Below are 23,283 nucleotides of genomic sequence, written 5' to 3'. Positions count from 1 at the left end.
TTTGAGACAGAGTTTCACTCTTGTTGCCCAGGCTGGAGTCCAATGGTGCAATCTTGGCTCACTGCAGCCTCCGCCTCCCAAGTTCAAGTGAGATTCTCCTGCCTCAGCCTCCAGAGTAGCTGGGATTACAGGCACCCACCACCACGCCTGGCTAATTTTGTGTTTTTAGTAGAGACAGGTTTTCACCATGATGGCCAGGCTGGTCTGAAATTCCTGACCTCAGGTCATCCACCTGCCTTGGCCTCCAAAAGTGCTGGGATTACAGGTGTGAGCCACTGTGCCCAGCCTCTCCTGTTTAATTGTATTCATTCTAATGTTTACTCACTTCTTTTATTTGTAAAATGGGGTTACTTGGAGTTCTTCAGCCTATCTTACCAGTTAGCCACTATTACTAACAATTTGGATGGAAAAAGAAAAATCATATCACCTCTCCCCTTCATTGTATGTATGTGTTAACTAAGTAAATATAGTATTCTTTCCCATTTCTAATGAAAATTTTGTTTATGTACTGAAACACTGCAAACGTCTATAAATATTGTGATTTATTTGACCAAGACAAAGGATCTTTTTAGAAACAGCAAACAGTTCTCAGATCTATAGGAATTATTCATTTAATGATAGTTTCTTCTTAAAAAAAGAAAATAGTGTTTAGTTACCAAATCATAAACAACCTAAACAACCCCTTAAAAGACACTCAAATAATCTCATGGGTCAGGAGGGTGATGATCAGTATATTTGGTTAATAAAATGTAGCATAGAAAGCCTAAACCATAAATGGAAAATATAACAGGTTATACCAAAGAGAATACATTGAAATACATTAAGAAATCGGATTTAAACTATGATTGGATCCTTCTTTAGGTGGAAGTTATTTGAGAGGATAATTCCATGAAAATTAAAAAGTCGTGATTCTTTCATTGTAGGCTAGAAGAATGGATTTAGTCAACTGAGATTAAGTGTAGGGGACTCTACAAGAACCTATACAAGGATAAGAATATTGGAGGAAAAATAGTGGATGAGATACCAGACGTTATGGCATTCCATCTTTGTAAATACATGCAATAAATTCTGGTCTATCTGGCTTTCTTTCAACCTGAATGCCACTCACCGATATCACTGCATTTCTGCAGCACTGTAATTGAGGTTTATAATGATGACCCTGACATGACTTGTGAATCAGAGTAGAAGATTAAATTATGTTCTGCTTTTCCTTCATGTATTTAATTATATTTATATTAGTTGCAAACAGGCAATCTGATCTGTTTTAAAACCCTGCTAGATTAATCAGAGCCTCTTTATCAGGCACCCAACCATCCTTGATAGCAGAGTTTATAGTTCATGGGAGAAAACAAAAAAACCAAATAAACCACACAGGAACTGATTTTAAAATGTGACATCTGTACTATCATAGCAAGAATAATTATTACAAGATAATTTGGAATCATCCAGCCACATTTTAAATAACTATAACAAATGTGTTAGTTAATAATAAATGCTATGTAACTACTTCTTTTTAATAAGTGTACTTCATATTCTGTAGTGAGAAAAAATGTACCTTAGACTGAATAAATAAATCTTCATCTCGGATCTGATAGAATGTGGTTAGTGTCAACAAGAGAACAGATATTAGGCATATTTTCGGTTGAGTTGGTTTGTATGTAAAAGTTTGGTTTGAGGGTCCCATCAAGTTGCTTCTCATCTCACCTTTGGTTTACCCAGAGATGACTGGTGACAAAAAAGGTGCTCTAATAAACGTGAATAAGCCTGTGTTGTAGGTCAGATTCTCTGCAAGAGGAGCCTGAGACAGGGATTCTTGTGCAAATGTCTTATTGAGAATGGTCTCTCAGGAGAGGGGAATGTGGAGGTAGCATGGAGAAAGAGGATAAAGCTAAAAAGAAAGGCATGGCCCCAGCTGGAGACTAGCTTTGGTCCGATCCTGTGGGGAACCTGCTATAGTTTGGATGTTTGTCCTCCCAAACCTCAAGTTGAAATTTGATCCCCAATGTTGGAAGTGAGGCCTAATGGACAGTATTTGGGCCATGGGATAGATCTCTCATGAACAGATTAATGCCCTCCCTGGGTAGTGGGAAGGAGTGAGTTCTTCCTCTGTTAGTACCTGAGAGACCTGATTGTTAAAAAGAGCCTGATGCTCTGCACCACTTTATCCCTTCCCCACTGCTGACTTCCTCTCTCACATGTGATCTCTGTACACATGGGCTCCTCTTCACCTTTGGCCATGAGTGGAAGCAGCCTGAGGTCCTAACCAGCAGCAGATGCTGGTGCCATGCTTCTTGTACAGTTTGCAGAACCATGAGCCAAATAAACCTCTTTATAAATTGCCGTGCCTTGGGCATTCCTTTATAGCAACACAAAACATTCTTTGTAAATTCTTTATAAATTACCCATTCTTTATAAATTATGCAGCTTTGAGCATTCCTTTATAGCAACACAAAACAGACTAAGACAGAACCCTAGAGCAAGAGTGGCACCATAGAGTTGGTCGCCTTGAGGCCTTTTGTACCCCCACTGTCAGTAACTCACTGGCTGTGGGTCAGTGATATCCACCAGGGAAGGAACTTCTGTTCTCCGAAGGGCAAGGGTAACCTTCCAAGAGCAACTAACACAGCAGCTACTGATGTTCACCAGCCCAAGAAGGGGATCTGGGCAGGACACCACTTATTCACTATACATGGGAACACTCTCATATATGGGTTACAGCTGCAGACCAACCCCTAATAATCCTATAACAAGCAAAGCATACTATGGAAAGTACTGCAGCAGCCAAACGGGGCTTAGGAACCCTGTCTCCGCTCACCCACCCTTTGTGCCAAGGAATGGCAGCTGGTGGTGGCTTCTGGGACTGAGAAAAGGTGCCCAATAGGGGAAGAACTGAGGATGTTAGGAAAATTTAGGATAGGTCTAGACAGCCTGGAATAGGACAAGAGGAGCCTTGGGTTAAGGCTTATGTCTGAGGCCTACTTACCAATCTCCTTTCTTGTCTCCCATTAGCCCTAGAAATATGCTTGCCTGCTTATCTTTCCTCTACCAATACCTTTTGCTGCCCACTAGGATTGCTATCTTCCCTAGCCTCCTCTGCAGTGACCTCTGTCTCTCTTCAGACAGTTTTTCCACCCACTCTTCATGTAACAACATTCAACTTCAGTTTCCCTGACATTTTCTAGTAGTTTGACAGTTAAATAATATGGGGAGGGGGAACAGAGTAGACATCCTTCCCATGCTATTCCCCTTCTTAAATTAATTTTTAAAATTTATTTTATTTTTAAATTTTTATTTATTTTGAGACTGAGTTATGAGACTGGCTAATTTTTGTATTTTTGGTAGAGAAGGGGTTTTGTCATGTTGCTCCGGCTGGTCTTGAATTCCTGGCATCAAGCAATCCACTTGCCTCGGCCTCCCAAAGTGCTGGGATTACAGGCATGAGCTATCACGCCTGGCCCTTCTTCCTAAATTTAGCTTGATGAGCTATACCCAACAAGGGTACTTCTGATGGTTTTTTGGGAAAAACAAAGACCATGTAGTTGATTCACCTGAATTTTACGGGAGTGCCTAGAGGCTGTCCTGGGAGGTGCTGGATGAAGGCTACAGGTGCAGTGAGGAGTGGAGGAGGTGGACAGGAAGGGCCCCCCTCAGGTCCTTCACCAGCCCCAGACCTGCTGAAGACACCATTTCAGACATGGACAACAGAATGGGTGGGTGTGGGGCAAGAGTGACAAGACATTGGCTACTGTGGGCTCTGAAGGAACAGAGGAAGATCATTTTTTTTTTTCCTTTGTTTTTCTTTTTTCCCTCTGGGAAAGGAAAAGAAATTCCCTTTACTCCAAGGCTAGGGTAGAATTAAAGGACTCTAAGTTAAACTACTGATATAGAAATGAGAAATACTACCACTTTGGCTGGAATCAGAGCATCTGATACTGTAATCAGCTAAGCAAGGGACCTGGGGTGGCCCCCAGCAACACAGTCTGCATGGGCACCATGTGGCATGGTGGAAGGCAGGGGGTAAGCTAGTTAAGACATTTACGGTGTCTAGCCGGGCGAGGTGGCGGGCGCCTGTAGTCCTAGCTACTCGGGAGGCTGAGGCAGGAGAATAGCGTGAACCCGGGAGGCAGAGCTTGCAGCGAGCTGAGATCCAGCTACTGCACTCCAGCCTGGGTGACAGAGCAAGACTCCGTCTCAAAAAAAAAAAAAAAAAGACATTTACGGTGTCATCATCTTGGAAGGTGTCACCACCTTCCAAGAGAGCTTTCTCTTCCTGTTGCTCTTCAGTCTCTGCAGAGAGCCCAGCCTTCCTGACCTGTATAGGGAGTGAGACCACTGATTTATAAAAAGGACTCTTAAGACCCTTTTCTGGAGAGATTGGAAAGATACCAAGACAGATCTTAGTTCAAACCTTGGCTCTGCGTCTTTCTACCCAAGTGATCATGAGCGAGTTGTTTAAGTTCTCTGGTCTTAATTTTCTGCCCACCTTTTTTTTTTCACTAATAAAGAGAAGAGGTTTAATTGGCTTGTCACAGTCCTGCAGGCTATACAGGAAATGTGGCGCCGGCATCTGCTTAGCATCTCATGAGAGCCTCAGGAAGCTTCCAATCCTGGCGGAAGGAAAGGGGAACCAGCCATCACATGGTACAAGTGTAAGAAAGAGAGGGAGAGGGACGGGGAGAGAGGAGGAAGAGAGAAAGAGAGGGAGAGAGAATGGCCTTAACTTTCTTATCTGCAAAAACAGAAGGGGATGGTAGGAAGGGGAAGACAATATTAGTGGCACACACAGAGTTATTGTGAGGATCAACTAGAATGTGTGTAAAGTATAGTGCTGGGTACATAAGTATTGTTATAACATCATAGTCATAATAACTGTTATTATCTGTGGGCTCTAAGCAAATAGTTTTGTATTTCAGTATATTCTGTGCCAGGCACTGTTCTAAATGCTCACGTATTAACTTTTTAAATCTTCATAATAACTCTTATGAATTAGGTACTATTATTGTATCTGTGTTGTAGATTCAGAAGCCAAGGCACAGAGAGATTAAGTAATTTGCCCACAGTCTCATCCTTAGATAGTGACAGGGCTAAGATTCAAACCCAGGAAGTCTGACTTCAAAGTCTGCATCTGCCACTTCAATAGGTAGTTAAAGAGTGAGGCAGGAATCAAAGATAACTGATAGAATTGGCACCAGCTCAAGGTGAAAAGATCAGAGTGGAATTGCAAATTGAGAGCCTGGATTAGGCAGGTTCCTTTTGCCTAGTGCCCAGAGTATGCTGAGGGTGAGGAGTGAGTGAGGATTGGGCGGGTCCCACAACATCAAAGCCTCACCATGGACTGTTTCCCTCACAAAGTAAATTAATCTATTTTATTTTAGAGTGACTGGTAAGTTTCCAAGTCTTTTTCTAAGCAAATTGGAAAATAACCCATGGATGACTATGACTAAGGTAACTATGTGCATTTTACTCTTTTCTTTCTTTTACCAGGTAAGAGGCCATCCTAGGAAAAAATCCTGTGAGTGATATTCCATGAATTATCTTCATGAACCGGAACAAGTCACTTTGCCTTCCTGCACCTTCTCTGAGATGGAAGAATGATCTGAAAATATGCCTCCCCAGTGAACCTCAGCCCTGGCTGGCAGATCTGGCTGGCTCATGGGAGTCCCCTTGTCCTCTCCATGGCTCCTGTGCCTCCCCTTCAAGACTGTGTGTGTATTCCAAGAGGACTACCTTCCCAGGTGGGGATGTATTGTTCTTATAATAATGTAAAGGCTTACAGAATTTCCTTGAATGTTGCATCTACTTTTAGGGTTCTGAATCTATGAATCACAAATTAGAATTGGTGCCTTTGGAAGAGGAGGTGGGACATGAAGCCCGCTCCAGCTTCTGGTAATGCCCTAAAGAGCAGCTCAAAATACAGCTGAAAGAACCGAGAAAACAAAATAGGTAAGTCTTGAAGAGAGATCAACATTAGGAACATAATATTCACTGAATATAATTCTGTGGTCTGTTTTCTACTTTATTCTATGCATCCAGTGAGCTCTATTAGTCACTAAAGCGTTACAACAAATAAATTACAAAACGTTGATACCCTAAGAAGAAATAGCCTCATGCCACTTGTTGCCCCTTGGCGCCCCTTGGCTCTCAAAACTGGAGAGTCCACATACTTATAGTGGTTATGATAGTTTATCAAACTGAAGAAAAAAAGCCTGAAAAACACTCCAGTAATTCCAGACACAAGCAGATAATCTATTCAGTCCTGTGTAGTTTCAGAGAGTAAATGAAGAAAAGGAATTTTTTTTCTTCTCCTCAGGGCAGAGATGTTTTTCAGTTCTTCTTTTTTTTTTTTTTTTTTTTTAATTTTAGCACTTGATATTCCCTTGGGAAGTGTTGGTTACAACAAAACACTATTTATTAGAATCCCAGTATCTGAAATTAATCAAAGATAGATTAGCATGCCAGTCTCCCCTTTCCTCTTTTGTAATAAAAGAGCAATAGTCATTTTACGATTGCTAAATGTCATTTACATTTAGTCATTTACTAAAAATTGTAAAAATTTTCTTAATATAAGCATAAAGTTACATAAGCCGAAGAGAAGATGTACCGGAAGGTAAATAGGCATGGCAGAGGTTTGAAAGGCTGTTAGGCACTGGATTATAATCCTTCTCGGGTATGGACAACATCTGGGTGTTATTTTTTCTCTCATAGCCAGTTCAGTACTCACTGTGCACGAGAAGTGCTTGAGTGAGTCTTTGTTAGATGAATGAAAAGCAAAGTAATCCACTTTTCAGAGCTCTCTTCAGAGACCTGAGCCTGAACAAGACAATTCTCTAAAGGACAGAATATTTGGGAATGAAAAATAGGACATTATAAGATGCCGTTTGTTACTTTTTAAATCCCGTTTTCATCCTGGCTACACTAACTCTACCCTCAAGGGCAGGAAAACAGAGGACCAGAGATGGCTCCAGGCAAGTCGTGAGTTGTGTGTCATCAGCATCTGTCTATAGTGGTGATTCTGGTGCTGACATGCGGTGGTTTATTTAATCTATTTGGGCCCCAGCATCTGCATGTGTAAAAGGGAATGATGATAATGAGTATTTTCCAAAATATGTGGTTGAAGGATTAACTGTATTTGAGATAGAGTAGGCCTCAGTTCATGTCCGCTATTAGCCTTAGTCTGTCTACAGGAACCAGAAGTTTCAGATTGGGAGAAGCCTGGTCTTTTAGTGAGATGCTTTCTTGTGGCGGGACAAGGAGTTGGTGTGAGACCAGAAACCCAGCCTCTCAGGAGCAGAAAAAGAGGGGACTGGATGTTCTGCTGGTGATTCTGAGATGAGTGTTAACATCAGATGTGGTTGTTAGTCTCCAGATTGGCAAACTGAAATGTTTCCTTCATGCACTTCTTTGTTTTTGGTTTTGGTTTTGGTTCTTTCTGCTGATAAATATTCTTACTCAGAGGTTATTACTGCAAATAATAAAGAAAAATACTGGTAAACCAGGCCTCTGATGTGTTATTGTTAAAAAGCAAAATCAATATTTTATTCACAGTCTGAGTAGAGACTTGGCTTGATTATTCTGAAAGAATTCTGTGTGGCAGGACAGGGGCTGAGCAAAAGAGTAGTGTTCAAAGGATTTATTGGTGTTGACTGTGAGTGTCTGTTTGTGTCTGTCTGTAAAGTTGGCTTGGTAGTCAGAACGTATGGGAAAACCTTCCAAGGGTCATATGGCAGCTTTTCAAAAATTCAATAGAGCTAGGTACACAATTTCCGTGGACTCACCCCCATCTAAGCAGCCTCTAGCAGAGGGACCAGAGCAGCTGTAAGATACCTGTTCAGGACAGATTTGTATAGGCCTGAAGCAGGATACCGCATCCCAAGCAACCACAGACTGCCAGGAAAGTTCCCTGTCATGGCACAACTTAAGCTGAAAAATCAGCATCACAGCCTGTTGAGCTGGAAGGGGTCCTAGAGCTGCTACCATCCAATCCCTTCATTCTCTAGTTGAGGGATCAAATCTACACATCTCTAATGACCTGCCTAAGATAATGCAGTGAATTAGGGTCAGAGTTAAGATTTGAGACAGAATACAGAAATTTTTTTTTAAAGCCTTCTGTACTGACATTTGTTTTCATTAAACTTGATACCACTTCTATCCTTTGTTTGTCAACTTTTATCTCTGAGAAATTAATGTTGCAATAAGGTAGAATCAAAGAAATTGGTGAGAGAAATTGTGCTGACATGTTTGGGGTTGTCTTTGTATTCTCTGAAACCACAGAAAACATTTGATTAAATAGTTCGCAGTCAGTGTGACAATTTATGTTTACTTTCAAAGGGGACTGTCATTTTCAGAAGTTAAAGAAATCTTTGTTTCATATGTGGGCTTTACAGTCTGGGCTCTTGATACCCATGGTGATGGGTTATTGTTGCTTGTGCCACTGTTAAACCAAGTACTGCTTTGAAAACAATTCAAAGCCATTTTAGAGGAACCCAAATGTCAGGTCTGTCTGATTATAGTACATGCAATTGTCAAGCTAGAAAAACGGGCATCCGTTGGTGAGCTTTGCTATCCATGAGCTGTGAGCAGTCAGTCAGGTTCCTAGGGAACAGCCCTCCACTGTATTTAAGACACAGGTCTCACCCCCAGATCGAGCTGCTCTGAATTGCCATTTTACTCAAGATCAAGCATATCAGAAGTCACATTGTAAGCAGTAGGGGAACTATTAAGTTGAACTGAAGTAGAACAGCTAGAAAGAAGAAAATACACGTGTACTTGAAAGATGCAGGGAGGCTGGGCATGTTCACCGGGATCCTCCTGTGCAGAGGTAGTATCTTTTTGTTTGCCCTGGTCTAGTTTAAGAATCCTCTGCCAAGAAGGTTCTTTTAGTTTGCATTTTAAGATGTTATCCTTGTCATAATTTTAAACCATGAACTTTCCTTGTGCCAATTAAAGAAAAATGAAATAGAGGTCAGCCTCTCCCTGAACTCCTCTCAGCGCGTGAGCATTCTTTCTCTACACATGGGCATTTGCACACTGCCTCCCCAGCCCGAGACCCGTACTGCGGCCACTAATTGAATTCCTAATGGTTGGGCCAGGGAAAACTCAGTTCCAAATTGCTCTCCTCCTTCCCCTAAGAGATCACACGTGTGTCAGTCTTTGTCCCTTGCCCTAACCCTCAACCTCGTCCTTCCTCTGCCATTGCTTTCTTTACATGCACATGTAGACATAGAGACTTGCACTTGGAAGCCTTTTCTTCCTTTCTGCTGCCTCCCAGCTCTTTCCTGTTTCCTTATAGAATCCTCTCCTCCTACACCTCCATTCATTATTTTCTCCCTCCCATTTTGTTCCCCAAATCTACCTGTAACACAAAGCTGATAAACATATAAATTTTGCTTGTGATAAACCTTGAAGGAGGAAATAGCAAAGTCATGCATTTTGGTGTGTGTTCAAATAAAGAACCACTGCCACAATGCTTTTGAGAATGTACTTTATATTGAAGCCTTCATTTCCTACTCCCTGCTCCCCACCATATGCTTCTCTAGTTGCACTTAATTTCCTTATTAAAAATGTACTGGCCGGGCACAGTGACTCATGCCTGTAATCCCAGCACTTTGGGAGGCCGAGGTGGGAAGTTCACAAGGTCAAGAGATCAAGACCATCCTGGCCAACATGGTGAAACCCCGTCTCTACTAAAACTACAAAAATTAGCTGGGTGTGGTGGCGCACACCTGTAGTCCCAGCTACCTGGGAGGCTGAGGCAGGAGAATCCCTTGAACCTAGAAGGCAGAGCTTGCAGTGAACTGAGATTGCACCACTGCACTCCAGTCTGGAGACAAAACGAGACTCTGTCTCAAAAAAAAAAAAAAGTACTTTATGGCCAGGCATGGTGGCTCACACCTGTAATCCCAGCACTTTGGGAGGCCTAGGCAGGAGGATTGCTTGAGCCCATCTCTACCAAAAAAAACAAAAAACCAAAAAACAAAAAACAGCTGGGCATTGTGGTACATGCCTGTAGTTCCAGCTACTGGAGAGGCTGAGGTGGGAGAATTGCTTGAGACTGGGAGGTCGAGGCTGCAGTGGGCTGTGATTGTGCTATGCACTCCAGCCTGAACAATAAAATGAGACCCTATCTCAAAAAAAAAAAAGTACTTTAAAATTTTTTCTAGTTAACAATTTTTCCATTTTGAGTGCTATAGTACAGTATTGTCTTCCATTACTTTTCATTGCTGATGTAACACATAAAATAAATAAGTGCTTTTGAAATAATTTTGGAACCTGGCCATTTTTAGAACATTGTTTCAAAGAGAAAATGAATTTCCAGCTTTTAGAACATGATTTATTTTAAGTTGGCTATTTCCTCTGTGTGTTTGTTAACACAAATATTTTTGATGTGGTGACATAAAATCAGAGAGGCCTGCCTTGGTTTTTACCTTGTTAAATATGTTCATAATAGAAAAAAAATTAACCTTTTATTTCGTATATTTAATTGTGTTTGTATAGCATTCTTAGAGACTGTATTAGTCTGCTCTCATTGCTATAAAGACATACCTGAGACTGGGTAATTTCTGGAGAAAAGAGGCTTAATTGACTCACAGTTCCACAGGCTGTACAGAAGGCATGGCTGGGGAGGCCTCGGGAAACTTACAATCATGGCAGAAGGCGAAAGGGAAGCAGACACAGTCTTCACGTGGTGGGGCAGGAGAGAGAGAGCAAAGAGGGAGGTGCTACACACGTTTCAACCATCAGATCCCATGAGAACTCACTCACTATCATGAGAACAGCAAGGGGGAAATCCACCCCCATGATCCAGTCACCTCCCACCAGGTCCCTCCCCCAACATTGGGAATTATAATTCAATATGAGATTTGAGTGGAGACACAGATCCAAACCGTATCAGAGACCTCGCAATGCATGTTGCTATTATTAATAATTTTTCATAATCAAAGAGTATATGGAGACAGCAGCTTTCCACTATTTTTGTTCTTCCCCTCTTCCTGGGCACATGGAGAGGCTCTATTTTCCAGTCTCCCTTGTAGTGAGGTGTAGCCATGTGACTGGACATTTGCCATTGGAATATGAGTATGGGAGACTTGAGGAACTTCTGCCTCATCTGCATGAGAGGAAACCTCTGGCCAGGGACTTCTCTTTCCCCCACTCAGCCAGCTGGAATGCCCATGGCCAGAGCACCCTGGAAGCTGACTTTTGGTGGCAGAGCCTCTGCCAGCCTGGTCTCCAGTGACTGATGGGCACAAAGCTGCCCACCACGCTAGGATGCTTACCTGGGTTGTTACTTGGGACACGAATAAACTTGGCTGTTCTTTGAGCCACTGAATTTTGGAGGCTGTCTTTCATACAGCAGCTTAGCTTACTCTCTAATACGATGACAAAAGAGAGTTTACAAGTTATCCTGTTGGAAACGAGTTTACCCCAATATACTGAAAAATCAAAATATATAAGCAAAAAGTAATTTTCTTCAGAAAATGAAGTTCTAGACATTTGTAACTATTTTACTTTGGTTTTGATGATGAATTTCTCTAAACATTAAGAAATTTATAAGGCTAATTTAATCTTCCATTCAAACATAAAAATTTACCAAAGCCAGACATATTTCCCAAAGAGCTGTTATTTGAAAGGGGCAATTTGTTCTGGCCTTCGTTATGTCTATTAAACGAAAATGAGTAACAGAATACCCACCTCAGAAGCACATTTCTTGGATCTAGTGTCCTGTGATAATCTCATTTTAATTAGGACCAAATTCTGTTATGATGAACTGACCTCTCAAGAAACCAAACTCTTCACGGGTCACTTGGTAATAAAATAACGAAGCATAAAGAAAAGTTAACATCATTAAAATTTTTAAAAAGAAGTGTAAATTGGAATAAGGGTAAAATCATACCTGCTCATGATTTGTTTCTTGTTTCCATAATTTCCACCACAATTGGTGTCATATTTCTTACAAATTGCTGAATATTTTTGTTTGTACATTTGTTGGTGTGCTGTATTTTTCCTCACAGAGCAAAATATCATCTAAAGTTTATGTTTTTTGTAGTTATTTAATCAAAATATGTATTATCAAAATAATATAAAGTATGAAAGTTAAAATACACACTGCCAAATTGGCCCATGGCAAAAAACAAATATGTAGGCTCCAAATGAAGTCAAGATGAATTCATTTCTCACAGTCCTAAAGTTTAAGAGGTAGGGAGAGGGGTTACAGAAGAATCCGTAGCCTTGATCACCTCATGAAAACTAAGTGAGTATTACGATATTCTTAGTGGAACGCAGAATTCTGAATGAATTCTGAGAAAATACATTTAAAAGGATAAGATGAGCTACAGGAAAATAATTCATTCTTGTTTAACATGTTTGGAACTCATAGCAAATTTGTTGTACCTTTTTTTTTTAAATGTAATAATGGACTTTAACTCTCTCTTCCTGTACCAGAATGATTATGGTAATTGTTAAGTAGATCTTCATTATTCATATGAAGCTTTCTACTGCAGTCTTAAAGTGACTCCTGTGAGACCTTGTGTCTCAGTAAACATTGGATCCCCTCTTTTACCCGTTCCTGGCTGCCCAACTAAGTTAAACAGAAGCACCATAACCAGGCATCAGAATGACAAGAGAGTGCGTGGGTAGCAGGCGGGGTGCAAGATGATATGGATTGTAGATCTGAAAAGAACCTTGATGAGTTTTCTAACCATTTCTCTCTTTTTGTGTTTAAATATATAAGCAACACATTATAGGCAATTGACTGCTGTGTGGCAGTCCATCTAGAGTCTTGTGCTGAAAAGTCCAGAAAATTGAGTTGTAACGCTGGCTTCAGTATGACTTAACTCCTTGACAAATCCCAGGCTGAATCTCACCGTCCTTATCTGAAAATGGGAATGCTGTATTCATACTTGTTTTTCCCCAAGTCCACTTTAGACAAATCAGTACCTGTAGGAAATAACACAAAACACAACTGTTTTAAAATAAAGAGGCTGGGTGTGATGGCTGATGCCTGTGATTCCAGCACGTTGGGAAGTCAAGGTGGGAAGATTGCTTCAAGCTGGGAGTTCAAGAACAGCCTGGGCAACATAGTGAGAACCTGCCTCTAAATAACTAGATAGATAGATAGATAGATAGATAGATAGATAGATAGATAGATAGATAGACCGACCTAAAGAGAAAGCAAAATCCCAGCGAGGGAGGAGTAAATGTCTGAGGAGCATGAGTGCTGTGGGGATCTATAGAACAGGGATCTGCAAACCACCTGAGGGTCAAATCCAGCCTGCCATATGTTTGCAAGAGCTAAGAATGATTTTTACATGTGTAAAGATTTTTTTTTTTTAAATTCAAATAAGACTACATTGTGGTACATGAAAATTATATGAAATTCAAGTATCAGGCCCAGCGCAGTGGCTCACACCTATAATCCCAGTACTTTGGGAGGCTGAAGCAGGTGGATCACTGGAGCCCAGGAGTTTGATACCAGCCTGGGCAACATAGCTAGACTCCGTCTCAATAAAAAAATAAAAATAAAAAAAATTCAAATAGCAGTGTCATGACAGAGACCATAGGGCCTTCAGAGCCTAAAAAAGTTACTAACTATTCTTCATAGATAAAGGTTGCCAGTCTTTTCTCTAGAATATTCAAGGTGGAAATGTCCAATTGGCAGTTAGAATTTAGATTCTGGAATTATTCACGAAAGCAATAGTTTAAAATGTGGGAGTCAATGAAGTCAAGGAAGAGATTAGAGAACAGAGGTCTGGAAAAAGCACCTGGTGGGAGATGTCTTCTGAGAAGATGGGAGAGGAGAGAATAGATAAGGCACAGGAAGAGCATGATAGGCTCCCAAAAGCCAAACCAGGGGTGAGTTCCAGATGAGCTGATACATAAAAGCAGACATTCAGAGAGATCATGTAAATTGAATCCTTTTTCAGTTCATTGGATTTGGCAGTGGTTAGAGGTCATTGGTTGCCTCTGAGAACGTTTCCATTTCTGTGAAACAGTGGCGCATTCGCCAGTTTTCAAGAGGTTCAGGAGTGAACAGGTTTACCCTGGAAAGGAAACTGGAAGATAATAGTCTGAAGGGATTACAAAACCAAGGGAAATTGACTTTTGTTTGCTTACTTATTTGTTGCCTTTCGTAAGAGAGTACTGAGAGTGTTCATTGGCCTAGCAAAAGCATTCAAGAGATGGAGATGAAAAGAGGAGACAGGGCAGAGTAAAGGTGAGGGAAAGAAATGGAGAAAAGGTTGATGAGATGACCAAGTTGCAAGCAGTACCACTCCCTCTGAAGTGAAATGAAGGAAAATGGTGAAAATACAAAGAAAACTTGAGAGGGAATGCGGGAAAGGTGTAATGGCAGTAAGTGGCAAGGCCGCTTGCATAGAATAAGAGAGCCGGGAGTATGATGAGGCATGCCATCCTGCAGGGAGCTGCAGAGGGCCCACTGGAGAGTAGGAAGACTGATGAGAATCATTTGAAATACGTTCATAACCTTTCCCTGAAATCTGGATGCTTAGGTGTGGAGATGGAAAAGAAAGTGGAGATGATCGGGGTTGTAATTAATGTGGAAGCATCAAGCAAACTTAAAGGGTGGAATGAGGGTTCAAGAAGACAGTGTTGAAATAACCTGTCCCATCAGGTGCAGTGGCTCATGCCAGTAACTCTAGCATTTTGGGAGGCCAAGGCGGGCAGATTACTTAGGGCCAAGAGTTCGAGACCTGTCTGGAAAATATGGCGAAAACCTCCCTCTGCAAAAAATACAAAAATTAGCTGGGCGTGGTGGTGCACACCTGTAATCCCAGCTACTTGGGAGACTGAGGCATGAGAATCATTTAAGCCTGGGAGATGGAGGTTGCAGGGAGCTGATAGCATACCATTGCACTCCAATCCAGCCTGGGTGACAGAGAGAAACCCTATCTCAAAAGAAAAAAAAAAAAGGAAAGAAATAACTTGACTTGGAGTCCAGACTCCTTGGTGAAGCAAGGGAAACTAAAAGAATGGGATTAGCTAGGATTAGAAAAAAACAAAAATGAAGAGCCAGGCATGGTGGTGTGCACCTGTAGTCCTAGAGACCCAGGATGTGGGAGAATTGCTTGAACCCAGAAGTTTGAGGCTGCTGTGAGCCATAATTGTGCCACCATATTCCAGTCCATGAGGCCAAAGTGCCACTTCTTTAAGGTGAAGGGATGTACAAAAGATAGAAATTAGTGAAGATAAAATCAGAAAGGATCATCACGATCACCAAATTTAAAATCTTGGAGTATTGATCATAAGGTACAAGGCTGGCCATTCTGGTGGGTTCTGTGGATCTCAGAAGTAATCGGAAGATGCCACTCTGGGAATGTCTGCTTGACCCTGGGAGGCTGTTGCTCCTCAGGAAGCTTCCAGGGATCCTCCCAAGGTCCTGCAGGTGGAAGACAAATAGAGAACAGAGAGGCGATGTCTGCTGTTGTCAATGGCAATAAATCACAAAGGAAAGCCTTTGCCAGGAATCTTAAATTGAACCTAAGGGGTTTAGTTGAAACTGAGTACTTTGGAATGGAGCTGAACAATGACTCAACTCATTGACTTTGGCTCACTGGGTCCCCTTTCCCTTCCTCCCAAGGAAACTGAGATTGAATGAATAATAGCTGTGAAATACTCCCTTGAGAACAAGACTCCTACACACTAATAAAAACTAAATGCTTTTCATTACAATTTAAGTGAATGACTTGCTACCCTAAAAAATGCCTCATAGTGAATGGCACAAGAATGACACTTCCCCAAAATGTTACACATTAACATTTATAGCAGAATCGTGAATGTCTACACATTTTATTGATTGAAAATTAATTTGTGTAAACATTTGGGGAATGTTGCAGGGAAGTTAATAAATACATGAATTATTCAATTATTTGAATTGCCTAGGTATAAACGAACATTTACTACAGTATCATGTAAGAGTATATTCAGCACATTGAATAACTCTTGATATTTTAGAGTCATTTGAAATATAAAACATCTTTGTTCTCTCAGATCCTATTTCACCTCTCTTCTTCCCCTTGCCTCAACCCTTCCAATCCCTACTGTCTTTAAATATTTATTTTAGAGATTCGGCAAAGATGGGAAGGCAAAAATTCACTTATTCCAGAAAGCAACTAATTTCCTGGTCTTCATGACATAAGCATACTAGCTCTCCCACAGTGAAACAAATTGGATGACAATTTTAGGATAATTGAATTGCTTGATGCTTTTTAAGTTGTTAGGGAATTAGTGCTGTGAAAACCAATTTTTTTCAGTGCTACCTATACTGTCCTGTGATAGGAGATTTTCTATTTACCCATTCAAAACAAAACATGGGCAAAGATTTATAGATTTGTGAGTGATTTGTGTTATACAATGGCTGTGAAAATGAACACCTGGTAAACTAAATTAAAACTAAGTTGTGCAAGTTTTCAGTTAATCAGATATCATAATTAGGAAGTGACAAAAATCTGCACAAAAGAGATCTGTAGATCCTAATTTAAAATGATTTCAGGGCCAAATAGCAGCCCATTTTGTTTTTTTGTTTGTTTTTTAAGAGACAGGGTCTTGCTCTGTTACCCAGGCTGGAGTGCAATGGCATTATCATGGCTTACTGCAGGCTCAACCTCCTGACTCAAGCAGTCCTCCCATCTCAGTCTCCCAAGCAGCTGAGAGACTACAGGCATGTACCACCATGCCTGGCTTTTTTTTTTTTTTGGTATAGACAGAGTCTCACCCCTGTATTGCCCAGGCTCGTCTCAAACTCTTGGGCTCAAGTGACTCACTCGCCTTTGCATCCCAAAGTGTTAGAATTACAGATGTGAGGCCAGACATTGTGGCTCACACCTGTAATTCTAGCATTTTGGGAGGCGGAGGAGGATGGATCACTTGAGGTCAGGAGTTTGAGACCAGCCTGGCCAACATGTCAAAACCTCATCTCTACTAAAAATACAAAAATTAGCCAGGTGTGGTGGCAGACGCCTGTACTACTCGGGAGGCTACTCAGGAGGCTGAGGCAGGAGAATTGCTTGAACCCTGCAGGCGAAGGTTGCAGTGAGCCAAGATCATGACACTGCACTCCCTCCTGGGTGACAGAACAAGACTGCGTCTCAAAAAACAAACTAAAGGATTACAGATGTGAGTCCAGCCAGCAGCCAGTTTTGGATGCAGATGGGGATAGTAGGGTTTTGAGTTATGAAACAATTGATAATGTTACCAAACAAAATGGTTAGTAATCATAGAAGAGACTAACTCATAAAAAGAAAATTTAAGGGGCAGAGACAAGCCATTAATCTGAACAGAAATTGAATGATTTAGGTCTCTGGCTCTCACACTTGAACATACATTAGAATCACCTGGAGGGCTTTTTAAACCACAGATTGCTGGTTCCACTCCCAAAGTTTCTGATGCAGTAGATCTGGGGTGGGGCCTGAGAATTTCCATTTCTTTTTTTTTTTTAATATATGAGATGTGGTCTCACTGTGTTGTCCAGGCTGATCTCAAACTCCTGAGCCGAAGCGATCCTCTCACCTCGGCCTCCCAAAGTTCTGAGATTACAGGGATGAGTTAGCAAGCCTGCTCAAGAATTTCCATTTCTAAGTTCTCAGAAAATGCTAATGCTGCTGGTTCTGGGACCACACTTTAAGAATCATTAACTTAGGGCAATATCTAGAGACAGAAGCATTTAATAAGAAAGAGTGTTGAAGACAGTGAGGAGAGATAGAAGAAAACTTATTGGAGGGAACTAAAGGGAAGAAGAAACTAGGATAATGGAGTGATCACTGAATTAAAATAATAGAAAAGGTAAATTTTAATTGAATGCCAAGCCTTGTGCTAGACACTTTATATATTCCCAACCTTGCCAGGTTGATAAAATAATGATAACCTCCAGAATAGGAACCAGAAGATGCACAAAAACTTGACAAATATGAGTGGAAATGGTGGCTATTGTAAAATAACTTGCCGAGGTCAACATGATTAAAAAGGGGTCTTGAGTTCTAAGCCACTTAAGAGCAAGACAAGGAATAGGACAGATGGAGATCAAAACACCACACAGTACTTACTACTGATTAAGGCTGGGAGGGATAATAAGGCTTACAATTGCAACAACTGTGAGCTTCCTAATTCTGTGTCTCAGAAATAGTCAGATTTATCCACCAATCCCAGCCAGATGACACATGCTTCCTCCTGTGGGGGCCTCCTCTTGTAAAACTTCGAGCATGGAAGAGAAGATATGAACATCTGCTTTTTTTTTTCTATTTCTTTTGTTGGTGACAGACTCTCACTCTGTTACCCAGGCTGGAGTGCCGTGGCACAATTTCGGCTCACTGCAACCTCCACCTCCCAGGTTCAAGTGATTCTCCTGCCTCAGCCTCCTGAGTAGCTGGAACTACAGGCATGTGCCACCATGCCTGGCTAATTTTTATGTTTTTAATAGAGACAGAGTTATGCCATGTTGGCCAGGCTGGTGTCGAACTCCTGACCTCAGCTGATCCGCCCACCTCAGCCTCCCAAAGTACTGGGATTACAGGTGTTAGCCACTGCGCCTGGCCAAACATCTGCTTTATTGTGGCCACTCATTCCTCAAGCAAGGAGAGTATGGCAAGGGCTGGGCTCTGCAAGTGCTGCTGACTCTTCTCAAATGTACCAACCAAATAATCGGCTCCTCATTTCCTGAGGCAGAGTGGTAAGGGAGTGGAGAAGCCAGGAATGTTACACTAACTGAGGTCTCCAGATAACTGAAGTCTCCAAATAAAAACCTTACAGATGGGAGAATAAGTGAAATGCAGGCTGCTTCACTCTAAAGCCTCCTTTCTTTCAATGATTCTGTTGCTCTAGAAGGAAAACACACCTGAGATTGAGGAGTGGGGAATGGTATTTATTTTATTTTATTATTTTATTTATTTTTGAGACAGTCTTACTCTGTTCCTCAGGCTAGAGTGCAGTGGTGCAATCTCAGCTCACCGCAACCTCCGCTTCCCAGGTTCAATGATTCTTCTGCCTCAGCCTCCAAAGTAGCTGGGAATACAGGCACCCACCACCACACTCAGGTAAATTTTTTTGTATTTTTAGTAGAGATGGGATTTCACCATGTTGGCCAGGCTGGTCTCGAACTCCTGACCTCAAGTAATCTGCCTGCCTCAGTCTCTCAAATTGCTGAGATTACAGGCGTAAGCCACCATGCCCAGCCTAGTTTATGTTTTTTTAAAAAAATTTCTTCTTTTGTTGTTTCTCCCTCTCTCTCTCTCTCTCTCTTTTTTCTTTTTGAGACAGGGTCTCACTCTGTTACCTAGGCTGTAGTGCACTAGCACGGTCTCGGCTCACTGCAGCCTTGACCTCCCAGGCTCAAGAGATCCTCCCAGGCTCAAGAGATCCTCCCACCTCAACCTTCCAAAATGTTGAGATTACAGGTGTGAACCACTGTGCCCAGCTGGGAATGGTATTTTAAAAAGTGAGAATTCTTTACCGGGAAGATGTCGATGAAAGAACTACATACTGTCTCAGTAGCATGGTAACTTGACTAGCTGGTGCTCAACAAGTGTTCATTGCTAGCAAGATGGAACACTGGAAATGGGTCTGGCTGGTGGCTGGGTCGGTGACCCAAGTAGAGGCTGAATGGTCTACATTTTATAAATGGCTTCTCAGTATGCTTCCTCTTTTTTTTTTTTTTTTTTTTTTTTTTGAGACAGAGTCTAGCTCTGTCGCCCAGGCTGGAGTGCAGTGGTGCGATCTGGGCTCACTGCAACTTCCACCTCCCGGGTTCAAGCGATTCTCCTGCCTCGACTTCCTAAGTAGCTGGGATTACAGGCACGTCCCACCACGCCCGGCTAATTTTTGTATTTTTAGTAGAGATGGGGTTTCACCATGTTGGCCAGGCTGGTCTCAAACTCCTGACCTCAGGTGATCCCCAGCCTCGACCTCGTAAAGTGTTGGGATTACAAGCGTGAGCCACCACGCCTGGCCTATGCTTCCTCTTTAATTGTGAATATTTTGTAGCCAGAGGCCATAATGACTAGTTTTCATTTTCTATATACTGATGTCTGTTAGTTTATTCCTTAGGAACATGGCTCAAATTGGCATTTGGACACATTCCTGAAAGGAAAAAGGAAATGAAAGAGCAGAACCCTTCTGTTTAAACAGGATGTGTGGTCAGGCTAATTATTTCCCCTGGTCCAGCCTGCTGTGAGTCCCAACACATCCCATCATCAAAGGTTTGTGCTCCTGGCCCCATAGAAGTTGAGAGCCTCTGCAGTCTCCTGCAGGCCTGCCGTGACAGTGCCAGATTGTGTCCAGGACTTCCACTTACAATGGCATGCAGGGCAGGCTTACCTCATGGCGAGCTCTCGCCAGTTGATTTTTCAATCTACGCAGGCTCAACAGAGCACCTCTTTGGCAGAGTGAAAATTATTTAAATTGGACTTTGTTAAAATGTCCCCGGAGGTATATTTTAAAGCTGATATTTTAATTACATATCATTAACTACTGCTGCTTCTTGAGTGCTTTATATTTAGTTCTAAAGATTTTATCCCAACAGATGAAGTTTTACATTTATAGTGGGCTTTGGTTGCTGCTATTATAGTTTAAGGAAAAATGTTTGAATTCTGATATTCTTTGCCAAGAACACAGAAGATGAACCGGAAGATGCCCAGGAGCTCAGTGAATAAGAGCAGATGAAGATGGGTATAGGAGAAATAGCAAGAAAATGGTTGAATTGACTGAAGCACCAGAAGTCCTAGAACCTTCACACTTCTAAAAAAAAAGGTTACTCGAAGAGGCCGTCATGGTAGCTCATGCCTGTAATCCCAACACTTTGGGAGGCTTTGGCAGAAGGATTGCTTGAGTCCAGAAGTTTGAGACCAGCCTGGGCAAGAGTGAGACCTCATAGCTACAAAAAAAATTATCTGGGTGTGATGGTGCATGCCTGTAGTCCTAGGTACTTAGGAGGCTGAGTTGGAAGGATTGCTTGGACCCAGGAGGTTGAGGCTGCGGTGAGCTGAGATCATGCCACTGCACTCCAGCCTGGGCAACAGAGCAAGGCCCTGTCTCCAAAAAAAAAAAAAAAAAAAAAAAACCTCCAAAAATTCTAGTTTTATTTAGCAAGCCAGAAAGGTTTATTTGAGTATATTATCTTACAGTTGAGATGATCAGAAAATTTGAACTTCAACCCAAACCTGAACCTGAACCCAAAGCTGTAGTTTGGTCAAAACTTTTAGATAAAAAGAGAAGAGAAACTGTTTTAATATCTCCTCTTGAAGTTGCAAAGACATGTATGAAATTCTTAGGCCAGGCACAGTGGCTCATGCCTGTAATCCCAGCATTTTGGGAGGCCAAGGTGGGTGGATCGCTTGAGGTCAGGAGTTCAAGACCAGCCTGGCCAACATGGTGAAACCTCGTCTCTACTAAAAGTACAAAAAATTAGCCAGGTGTTGTGGTGTGCATCTGTAATCCTAGTTACTGGGAGCCTGAGGCAGGAGAATCACTTGAACCCAGGAGGAAGAGGTTGCAGTGAGCTGAGATCGCGCCACTGCATTCCAGCCTGGGCGAGAGAGTGAGGCTCTTGTCTCAAATAAATATATAAATAAATTAATTAATTAATTCTCGACACTTGTAAACATTCAGAAATGTATGTTACCAGAAATGTGTCTTCCTGACGTTTCCTAGGTATTAGTGGAATGCCTTCAAAATTTCCTTCTCCTAAATATTCATTACATTTATTGTTCAGTCTAGTTTATAAATTCTCATTTAAGAACAAAGATAGGAAGAAAGTGAAGAGATCAAACTTCTAGTCTGTATTCTGCCATAAACCAGTGGTATGATCTTGAGCAAGTTAAGTTTTAAAATATCTGTTGTGTAGCATTCAGAGATTTGTTATAAAGGTAAAATGACAATGTACATAAAGCACTGAAAAAAAATTTAAAGTGTTACCTGACTTTTAAGATGATTCATCATAATTTAAATGAATTAATAAACTGAAGATGTTTAGCTTAGTAAAATAAGACAGAAGTGGAGTCAAAGGTGTCATCTGATATTTGAAGGGTTTTTCAATTGATCTGCAGGACAGACTTTAAAAGCTGGTGGAAATTACAGTCCAGTAGTTTTCAGCATAACAAAAATATCTGTCTTCAATAGTGGAACAGATGGCCTTGTGACAGAGTGATCCTACTGTCTGTCATGGTATACAAACCAAGTTCCTATACCGATTGTCAGAGATGCCTTTTATGATACTGACTGCAATCATTTAGTCATTTATTACTGGACCAGGAGATCTCTAATATCTTTTCCAACTTTCAGAGTCTTTATCTCTATCCAACAAACCAGTGAATGAATTTCATGCCAATTGATTCTATTGACTGACATGATATAATCAAGTGAAAAAATGGATTCACTTAGGTGTACCTTGGAGAGCATAACGTGTTTTCCACAGTAGTATTCCTAGAGCGCAGGGAGGCTGGATGGTTAATGAACATTGTATAAACCCCAGACTTACCTTCACGGAGGTGTACATTAATATTATGTGCTTGGCCTTAGGCAATCATATTGACATTAGCAATAAAAATCCACTTAAGGATAATATATACTATGTTACATATATAGTATTCTTTTCTGTACATGAGAAATATCTTTTCAAATTTAAAATCAAGGAAAGCCCCTCCTTTTCTGAAGAACTGAAATATTTTCTGTTTCTTTTCTTTTCTCCTTCTTCTTCTTTTTTTTTTTTTTTTTTTTTTTTTTTTGAGACGAAGTTTTACTCTTGTCGCCCAGGCTGGAGTGCACTGGGGGGTGATTTCAGCTCACTTCAACCTTTTCCTCCCGGATTAAGCAATTCTCCTGCCTCAGCCTCCTGAGTAGCTGGGATTACAGGCCCATGCCACCACGCCCAGCTAATTTTTGTATATTTAGAAGAAACAGGGTTTCATGATGTTGGCCAGTCTGGTCTCAAACTCCTGACCTCAGGTGATTCGTCCACCTTGGCCTCCCAAAGTGCTAGGGTTACAGGTGTAAGCCATTGCACTCAATAACTAGAATGTTTTCTTTTCTTGTCTTTTTTTTTTTTTTTTTTTTTTGAGATGGAATCTCACTCTGTCACCCAGACTGGAGTGCAACCGCCACCTCCCAGGTTGAAATGATTCTCCTGCCTCAGTCTCCTGAGTAGCTGGGATTACAGGTACCCACCACCACACCCAGCTAATTTTTGTATTTTTAGTAGAGATGGGATTTCACCATGTTAGCCAGGCTGGTCTCAAAACTCCTGACCTCAAGTTATCTGCCCACCTCGGCCTCCCAAAGTTCTGG

General features: G+C 41.4%; 1 long non-coding RNA gene across 1 annotated transcript in view; it reads left to right on the top strand.

Moving 5' to 3' along the window:
* Positions 1–3,355: 3,355 nt before the first annotated feature.
* Positions 3,356–23,283, top strand: part of LOC108580931 — a 53,028-nt gene continuing 33,100 nt past the window's right edge. The window contains exon 1 of the long non-coding RNA XR_004176025.1: positions 3,356–5,943. This is a non-coding gene — a long non-coding RNA (uncharacterized LOC108580931). The remainder of the gene's footprint in view (positions 5,944–23,283) is intronic.

This window comes from Papio anubis, chromosome 9, assembly GCF_008728515.1.
Source record: "Papio anubis isolate 15944 chromosome 9, Panubis1.0, whole genome shotgun sequence".
Taxonomy (NCBI): Eukaryota; Metazoa; Chordata; class Mammalia; order Primates; family Cercopithecidae; genus Papio; species Papio anubis.
The sequence above is the reverse complement of the archived record's forward strand: the minus strand, read 5'-3'. Positions and strand labels throughout refer to the sequence as shown.